We start from the raw sequence: 9,760 nt of genomic DNA on the forward strand, positions 1-9,760 counted from the left end.
TGCAGCTGCTTATTTCTGGTCAGACACGACCAACTGCTTTTATGTTTGGACATGGCCCAGCTACCCCTACCCTTGCCGATATCCACATGCTTACTGGCTTGGACATCTCAACTGCCGATGAAGGCTCCATTTATGGTAGAAAGCCTGAATATAGGGTGAATACCCGCAACATCGGCGGTTGGACAGGATATATTCAAGAATACCAGAAGACCGGGACACTTAGCCAGAGGGAACATGCCACATTCCTGAATATGTGGTTAGAAAAATTTATCTTCTGTGGTCGATCAGTAGGACCAACCAACGCCTTCCTCCCTGCAGCTGAACTTCTGGCTAATGGCGTAAGGTTTCCTCTTGGCCGATACCTTCTGAGCTCCACTTATCATCTTCTTCATCAAGTGTCTCAGAAACTTTTGCTTGGCGAACCCATCGGCAACTTGGGAGGCCCGTGGTGGTTTATCAACATGTGGCTGAATGCCCATATGCACAAACGTTTGCAATGGGACTTTTTTGCTCAACAATTCCCACGAGAAATTGCTGAAGACTATGTGCTTGGGGATGATGAATCGGCAACACGCTCACCCCTCAATTTTGGTGAAGCCATAATTGTCCTTCCTAGAACAGAAGCCAACGAAGACCAAATCGGCAGATTCTTTCAAAGCTTCTACAATGGTCTTTCTCGTGATCATAGGGCCTGGGTGCCTTATATTGACGAAGAAAACAGATTCCCCCTTCTTTTCAACTTTGCCGATGACACTCTGAATCAAGATAATGAGCTCATGATGGCTATCATCACTCCCAGAGCAATTCCAGTAAATACATTCGGCAGCGGGAAAAACACCAACATTACGTATGAATTTTACAACCCATCGGCAGTATCCCGCCAATTAGGCCTTTGGGCAACTGCCCATCAAACTCTGCTTTGCCGATGTGATCAAACCCAGGGAAACAATCACCTGCGGAACAGATTGGAATAAGGTAGTACAACTCTCCCCCGATGCCGATACTACAGATGTTGATATATCCACCTGGACACCAATATCTTTCATCACCGAGTCATATAAGCAATGGTGGCGAGAGTGGAAAGAACAACTGTTCGCAACTTCTGTTCACACATATCGGCACATGATCGACCCTGAATATGCCATTCCTGACGACGCGGTAAGTTTCCTCTAACTCCCTTCTGCTTTTCCCTTCATATATCAGTAACTGATTTTCTTGTAACAGGTTAACAACCCAGCACCATCGGTGAGCAAAAGTGGGAAACCCTTCAATCTCCGGCCTGTTTCCCCAACATCGCCGATCGGCTACAACGCTCCCACCTTAGCCGCTTTGACCCATCAGAAGATTCGTACCAAGACCATCACTTCCAAGTCCAAATTGGCTACATCCAGGGCTACTCCATCGGCTGCTGCTACAACCTTGGTCAAAGCATTTAAGGTAACAATCTTGTTTATTTTTACTTATGCCGATCACAAACTATATTAACCTTAATCATCAGGGAGTAAGAGCTGCTACTGGATCGTCATCGGCAATTCCACCGATATCAAGCACCACTTCTTTCGATGAACCTTCAGAGGTAGCCTCTTGACTTTACATTTTATCGGTTAAATATCATCTCTTACACTTGTTTTGCAGCAACAATTGGGTACATCGGCAAACGTACCAGATGTCCAAGCTTCACAACCAACAAGTGTCGATGCCCCCCAGCCAATCGTTGCCGATGCCCAAGCAAAGCGCAAAGCTTTAACAGATACTGAAGCACAGCCAAAACGACAAAGGTCTATGCCGATCCCTACATCTGCCCCAATGTCATTGGCCATCATACCTCAAGAGCCCACCACCGATGAAGTCACAGAGGATATCCCATCGGCAAGCTCAGCCGATCCCCCACATGACATACTCCAGGTTGCTTCCTCCAGTCAAGCACAGGAAATTGCCTTAAAACAGGTAAACCGATCAACCTAGCTGATTCACAATACTCATACTTACCCCTAACTGATCTCCTTTTCTCTCTCTCAGGAACAAGACTCCCCGAACAGCCTATTTTCCTTTGCCATCGACATTTCTGACGACGATGGAGAGGAGACAAGTTCTTCCCTTGCACTGGGAACAATATCGGCAGAGACTAAATCCAAGTTGGAAACCCTCCTGAACTTGCTACAACAAGGTACCGCCCAACTGGTAGATGATTCGGACCCCGCAAAGGCAATTTTCAAAACAATCCGTGGCCAGGTCCCTGCCGATGTTGAAGAAGTACTTTTCCCAGCAGCTCACTTAGAAAGCCGTCAACTGCAATATCAACGGGCTGCTCAGCGCATTGCCGATAGAGCAGCTCAGGCTCAACTCAAAGAAGAGATGCTACAACTGAAACAGATTGCCGATGAAAAGCACAAGGGCATCGGCAACTTGCAGACTTCGGGCGCTGAACTTAAGCAGAAAATCTCAGATTTATCAGCAAGGAAGATGGCTCTATTGGCTGAATTGAAAGAAGTCGAGGCAGCCTTAACTCATGCCCAACAAGAAGAAAGCCAGCTACCCGATGTCATCAAGGCCCTTCAGCAAGAAAGAGACATCCAGGCTCGCAAAGCCTTGGCCATGAAGAAAAGACTCAAGCCTGTGGAGGGTGTTGCCGATGACGATATCAAAGAAATGGAAGAAACCGACCAGATTCGCCTGCGTGCGATATTAGCTATCCAATCCTTGTTGAACGTATAATCTTATTTATTGTATCGGCACTTTATGAGACATCGGCATTTTTGCATAATCCTAGCCGATAGTACTGTTATCGGCACTTATACTTTTACGCATCCATCCAGATACTAGGATAATATTTCTTTAAATATTTTCCATTTAACGCTCTGGGAAACACAACCCCTTCGAGGGTTTCTAAAATATATGCATTACCAGGAACAGACTGATTTATCCGATATGGACCTTCCCAATTAGGAGACCACTTTCCAAACTTTGAACTTTTAGTCCCAATCGGTAAAATCAATTTCCAGACCAGATCTCCATCGGCAAACTCTTTTACTTTCACCTTCTTGTCATACCATCTAGCTACTCTTTTCTTATTTTCTTCGATACTAACTAAAGCCCTTAACCGATGACCCGCCACATCTTCCAACTCATCCTTCATAAGAGTATTATAATCATCGGCTGTCAGCTGATTTTGAGAACGTATTCGTCTAGAGCCAACCTTAATTTCCCAAGGCAATACTGCATCGTGTCCATATACTAACTGATAAGGCGTTACTTTGGTTGCACCATGACATGACATCCGATATGACCACAAGGCTTCATTTAATACCGTATGCCACCTCCTAGGATTTTCTTCAATTTTGCGCTTAATGAGTTTGATGATCCCTTTGTTAGAAGCCTCAGCTTGACCATTAGCTTGAGCATAATATGGAGAAGAATTTAAAATTTTAATTCCCATACCTACAGCAAACTCATCAAATTCTCCTGATGTAAACATAGTGCCCTGATCGGTAGTGATAGTCTGAGGAATACCAAATCGGTAAACAATATGCTCTTTCACAAAATCAATCATATTGACCGATGTCACCTTTTTTAAAGGAATTGCCTCAACCCACTTTGTGAAATAATCGGTAGCAACCAGAATAAATTTATGTCCTTTACTCGATGGCGGATAAATCTGACCAATGAGATCAATAGCCCATCCCCGGAACGGCCACGGTTTGATTATAGGGTTCATAGCCGATGCAGGCGCTCTTTGAATATTACCAAACTTTTGACACCCCTGGCATCCTTTAAAATATTTAAAACAATCTTCAAGAATAGTCGGCCAATAGTACCCATTCCTTCTGATCATCCATTTCATCTTGAAAGCCGATTGATGTGCCCCACATACTCCTTCATGAATTTCACCCATCAAGCTTTTCGATTCATCATTGTTAACACATCTAAGTAAAACTCCATCTATAGTTCGATAATATAACTCATCATCGAGGAGCACATATTTGGTAGCTTGGAACCTTATACGTCTCTCAACCTTTCTATATGGATCCTTTAAATAATCGACAATCTCTTTCCTCCAGTCATCGGTATCAACTGCCGATGTTAACACTTCCTGAATAGGCTGATACCCTGAAGCATGCTGAGCTAGTCGATTAGCTTCCTCATTATGCAATCGAGAGATATGTTCAAGACGAAAACCTCTAAATCCTTCCAACAATTGCAAACATTTCTCATAATACGAAATCAAAGCTTCACTTCGGCATTCATAAATTCCAGCCAATTGATTTATAACTAGCATAGAATCACCAAAGATTTCAACAACATCGGCACGTATCTCCTTCAGCAATTCTAACCCTTTTATCAAGGCTTGGTATTCAGCTTGATTGTTTGTCGCTGTAGCAACAATCGGCAATGAAAACTCATATTTCCTTCCTTGAGGTGAAATTAACACAATGCCGATACCTGCTCCTTCACCACATGTGGATCCATCGAAGAAAAGTGTCCAGGGAGCAATCTCCAGAGAGTCCACTGTATTACAATGCTGAGTGACAAAATCAGCCATCACTTGCCCTTTAACTGCCTTAGTTGATTTGTAACGTAGTTCAAACTCTGATAATGCTAAAATCCATTTGCCGATTCTACCACTTAATATCGGCATTCGACAGCATATACTTGACCACATCGTCTTTGCATATGACCGTACATTCGGCAGATAACAAATAATGCCTTAATTTGACACAAGAAAAGTATAAACACAGACACAATTTTTCAATGGCCGAATACCTCGTCTCAGCATCCACTAATCTTCTGCTCAAATAATAAATAACACGTTCTTTTCCTTCAAATTCTTGAATAAGAGCTGAACCGATAACTGTATCATCAGTTGACAAATATAACCTGAAAGGCTTCCCATGTTGAGGTGGAACTAATACTAGAGGATTTGATAAATATTTCTTAATTTCATCAAGGGCTAATTGCTGTTCAACTCCCCATACAAATTCCTGATCAGCTTTCAATTTAAGTAGTGGGCTGAAAGCCTTGATCTTACCCGACAGATTAGATATGAATCTTCTAATGAAATTAATCTTACCGATCAAAGATTGCAATTCAGTCTTATTGGCAGGAGCAATCACCTTGTTAATTGCATCAATAGACTTCCTACTAATTTCAATGCCCCGCTGATGTACCATAAAACCCAAGAATTGTCCTGCCGATACACCAAATGCACATTTATTAGGATTCATCTTCAATCCATGCTTCCTTGTGCACTCCAGTATCTTTCGCAGATCGGCTAAATGTGCTGTGATATCTCCAGACTTAATCACTACATCATCAATGTAGATCTCCACTAATGTGCCGATGTATTCATGAAAAATAAAGTTCATAGCTCTTTGATAAGTAGCACCGGCATTTTTCAAACCAAACGTCATGACTATCCACTCGAATAACCCCACATGACCTGGACATCTGAAAGCAGTCTTGGGAATATCTTCCTCAGCCATGAATATTTGATTGTAACCTGCATTACCGTCCATGAAGCTGATAATTTGATGTCCAGCCGCAGCATCAATCAACAAATCAGCAATCGGCATTGGATAGCCATCCATCGGTGTGGCTTTGTTGAGATTCCTGAAATCAATACAGACACGAAGTTTTCCATTTTTCTTATAAACAGGAACCACATTAGAGATCCACTCTGCGTATCGACATTGCCGAATAAACTTTGCTTCAATTAATTTAGTTATCTCGGCCTTAATGTCAGGAAGTACATTAGGGTTGCATCGGCGCGCTGGCTGCTGATGTGGCCGAAATCCAGATTTGATAGGTAACCAATGTTCAACTATCGATCGGTCTAATCCAGGCATCTCAGTATAATCCCAAGCAAAACAATCTTTATATTCTTTTAACAAATCTGTTATTTGCTGCTTACACTTGGAATCTAACTTAGCACTAATAAAAGTAGGTCTTGACCTATCACCATCACCAATATCTACTTCTACTAAATCATCTGCCGATGTGAACCCTTGACCTAATTTTCCATCATCGGCAAACCTATCCATTAAAACTCCTCTTCAGAACCGACTGCTTGGATCGGTGGAATTTCATAGTCAGCAACTCTAAGGAACTCTTTTTCCCAAGCTTCTCCTGATATGCATTTAGTTCGCTCATAAGTATCTGATTCTGCCGATGCGATGATATAAGAAGAATCACCAGGGACGACCTCAATCTTATCCCCAATCCACTGTACGAGGCATTGATGCATTGTAGAAGGAACACAACAATTAGCATGAATCCAATCCCTCCCTAGAAGCAGATTATATGCACCCTTGCCGTTAATAACAAAGAACGTCGTTGGCAAGGTTTTGCTGCCGATAGTCAATTCAACGCACACTGCCCCTTTAGCTGGTGACACATTGCCTTCAAAATCTTTCAACATCATATCGGTTTTGGTCAAGTCTTGATCTCCCTTACCAAGCTTCCGATACATCACGTAAGGCATAATATTAATCGCAGCCCCTCCATCAATAAGTACCTTAGACACAGGCTGCCCATCAACTCTGCCCTTCACGAATAAAGCCTTAAGATGCTGTCTCTCGTCATCGGTAGGTTTCTCAAAAACAGCCATCATTGGATCTAGTGTTAATTGAGCTACTTGATCAGAAAGAACAACTTCTTCCTCATTATCAGATAGTGCCAAAAACTCCATCGGCAACATGAATACCATATTAACATCTGCCGATGGACCCTTATTTTTGTGTTTTACCTGCCACTGCTGATGACCAGGCCTTTCATTGGAGGAATTTTCCTCTTGGTATAAATCCTCCTGACGCTCACGTTGCATCCTCCTTCTCTGCGTCTTTGTCAGACCCTCTGGGCACCATCGAGGAAACTTGGTTTTCCAAACCGGCTGATAACAAGTCCTAGTTGGTTCTACACGACGTATATTAGGGTCCCTGTAGAATATTTCCTCATCGGGAACTCTTGCGTTTGCCATCTCCTCAAGCTCCTCTTGATTCCTTGGAAAATATCCAGCGCGTTTACCAAGCCTCTCATGTACACTAAGTCTGCCTCCCAGCCGATCATGCACTGATGCTCTGCCTCTGATCGGCTCATTGATAGACAAACCCTGATTCCCAAGTTGAAACCTCCTTTCTGAGCGATTGACCCCGTAATAACCATTACACTCAGGGCAATTTTCAACAGTTGGCAATTTAATACCTTCTTCCCAGCAATGGATGAAAAACGGACATCTCCAATGATCTTTATGTCGATTCCATTCTTCCTGACGTCTCACTTCTTGCTGTTGTCGATATCGGTCATTACGTTGACGCCAACCCTCCTGCTGCCTTCGATGAGTAATCACAATGCCAGGTCGAGGAGGATTTTTGGAACTACTGCTTTCTCCTAGCAAACCCTTACTTTTTGCATCATCGGTAGTTATCCGATGTTGGGGGTCCACTGACGCGTTTTTCTCAGCAGCTTCTGACGTCAACACCTTGGTCTTCCCTTTGGCATCCAACATATTTGCCGGAAAAGGGTGTTGATCAATTTTCATCGGCTTCTGGGCCTTGGAAGTACCAAACTTAATTCTCCCAGATTCAATAGCCGATTGTAACTGTTGCCTGAATACCTTGCACTCATTTGTACTGTGTGAAGTTGCATTGTGCCATTTGCAGTACAAGATCTTCTTCAACTCTTCTGCCGATGGGATCACATGATTAGGTGACAGCTTAATTTGGCCCTCCTGAAGCAGAAGATCAAATATTTTATCGGCCTTGGTGATATCAAAGGTAAACTTTTCTGGCTCTTTTTGACCAAAGGGACATGATATCGGCTTTTTATTCTTAACCCACTCAGCTAAGCCGATAACTGGTTCTTCATCAGAGTCAGAATCTCCTACTTCTTCAACAAATGATACCTTTTTACTCCAATTCTTTTTGGGTTCAAAAACCCTAGTATCTTGATCAGAGATCCTTTGCACAAGATGACTGAGGCTTTCAAACTCCTGAGAAGCATATCTGTCTTTAAGATGTGGCAATAACCCTTGGAAAGCCAGATCGGCAAGCTGCCGATCATCCAGCACCAGGCTGTAGCACTTATTTTTTACATCTCGTAGCCTTTGTACAAAGCTCTCTACCGATTCATCATTACGCTGTCTCAATTTTACTAAATCGGTAAGCTTCTTTTCATGGATTCCAGCAAAGAAATACTTATGGAATTGTTTTTCTAGATCAACCCAAGTAATAATAGAATTTGGTGGTAATGAAATGAACCATGTAAATGCTGATCCAGACAAAGATGATGAAAATAATCGAACTCTTAATTCATCTCTGTTAGCTGCTTCTCCACATTGAATAATGAAGCGATTGACATGTTCCATTGTTGATGTATCATCTTGCCCAGAGAATTTAGTGAAATCCGGTACCTTGTACCGATTTGGGAGAGGAATTAAATCGTATGCAGGAGGGTATGGAGTCCGATAAGAATAAGTATTGACCTTGGGCTTTATCCCAAACTGATCCTTCATAATTTCTGCTATCTTATCGGCCCAAAAAGCATCAACCTCCTGCTGACGAACCGGTTGAATTTCTACAGGTGCTTGCTGACATCCCTCCACATATCTTTGTGGCCCACGATCTCCAGCAATCGGCATATTTGCCGTTACTTGCGGTCCATTAGCCTGTTGGAAAGGATTCATCGGCTGGGCTGCCGATGCTTGATTCTGGAAACCAGCTTGCATATGACCTTGTTGAATCCCTGCAACCTGCTGATTTCGCTGAACTGCATGTTGAACAGGTAACTGTCCTGACCAATCATTATTAGAACTCATCGGTACAAAACTTACCGATGGCTGGTAATTTGCTGATATTGTTGGATAATTAAAACCGGTTTGAGGCATGAACTGAACCCCAGTTTGACTCATAGCAGGGGCTTTCTGCTGCATCGGCAGTAAACTCGCCGATGGACTTGAATTGAATGTTTGAACCATAGGCATCTGGAAACCTCCTGAAGTTGGTTGCACAGAAGTAGCTGCGGCATATTGAGGCACTTGAGCCATCGGCGAAACGGCCGATGGTATAGGCGCTCTTCCTACTGCATCAAACCCTTGAGGTAATCTAGGATTGAAAGCAGATGACTCTGGAGGCATGCCATATCCCCACCAACTAGTAGGAATCTGGTTATTCTGGGACACAGGGCCTGACATAGCCGATGCCGATAGATCTATATTAAGCTGAACTCGCCCTCCTGGTAGTACCTGATCTGATTGTATCGGTGTAGATTGAATATTAGGTGAACCTGCCAATACTGGAGGGGAGGTAACTTCTGTACCCACAACGGCCGAAGGAGCCGATGGAGTTTTGACAGATGCCGGCTCTGGTTGATGATAGGCAGGCCCAACGTAATGTGGTACCGCTTGTCCTTCTTTGAGAGCTCGAACCACAGCATTATGAACAGTATTGGACAGCACATTGGAATGATTAATCAAAGCATGATTTACTGCAGAATTAACCATCTCTTGAAGTTTACCAGGATTGGAGTCAAAGGTAACCTGCCGAGGCAACGGCAAATCTTGCTTCTGGATGACTTGTCCACTCTTGTTCAAGCTAAACGATCTCAGACAAAGCTGCTTGTATTCTTCTACAGCCTTTTCCATAGCCTGCCTTTGTTCTTCCTTGAGATCTTCTTCTGATACTGCGATAATGTTCCCTGAATCGATCTCGGGATTGAACATATTGATTGATTGGTCCCACCGAGCGTGCCAAAAGATGTGTTGATGCAA

At 43.1% G+C, this 9,760-nt stretch overlaps 1 long non-coding RNA gene across 1 annotated transcript; it reads left to right on the forward strand.

The window, feature by feature from the left end:
• The first annotated feature begins 1,133 nt into the window (after window positions 1-1,133).
• Window positions 1,134-2,705, forward strand: LOC136485031 (uncharacterized). Its single transcript, XR_010766301.1, has 3 exons — window positions 1,134-1,437; window positions 1,499-1,576; window positions 1,636-2,705. It is a non-coding gene; the product is annotated as an uncharacterized lncRNA (long non-coding RNA).
• The last annotated feature ends 7,055 nt before the right edge of the window (window positions 2,706-9,760 follow it).

The sequence above is a fragment of the Miscanthus floridulus genome, chromosome 10 (assembly GCF_019320115.1).
Source record: "Miscanthus floridulus cultivar M001 chromosome 10, ASM1932011v1, whole genome shotgun sequence".
Classification (NCBI taxonomy): Eukaryota; Viridiplantae; Streptophyta; class Magnoliopsida; order Poales; family Poaceae; genus Miscanthus; species Miscanthus floridulus.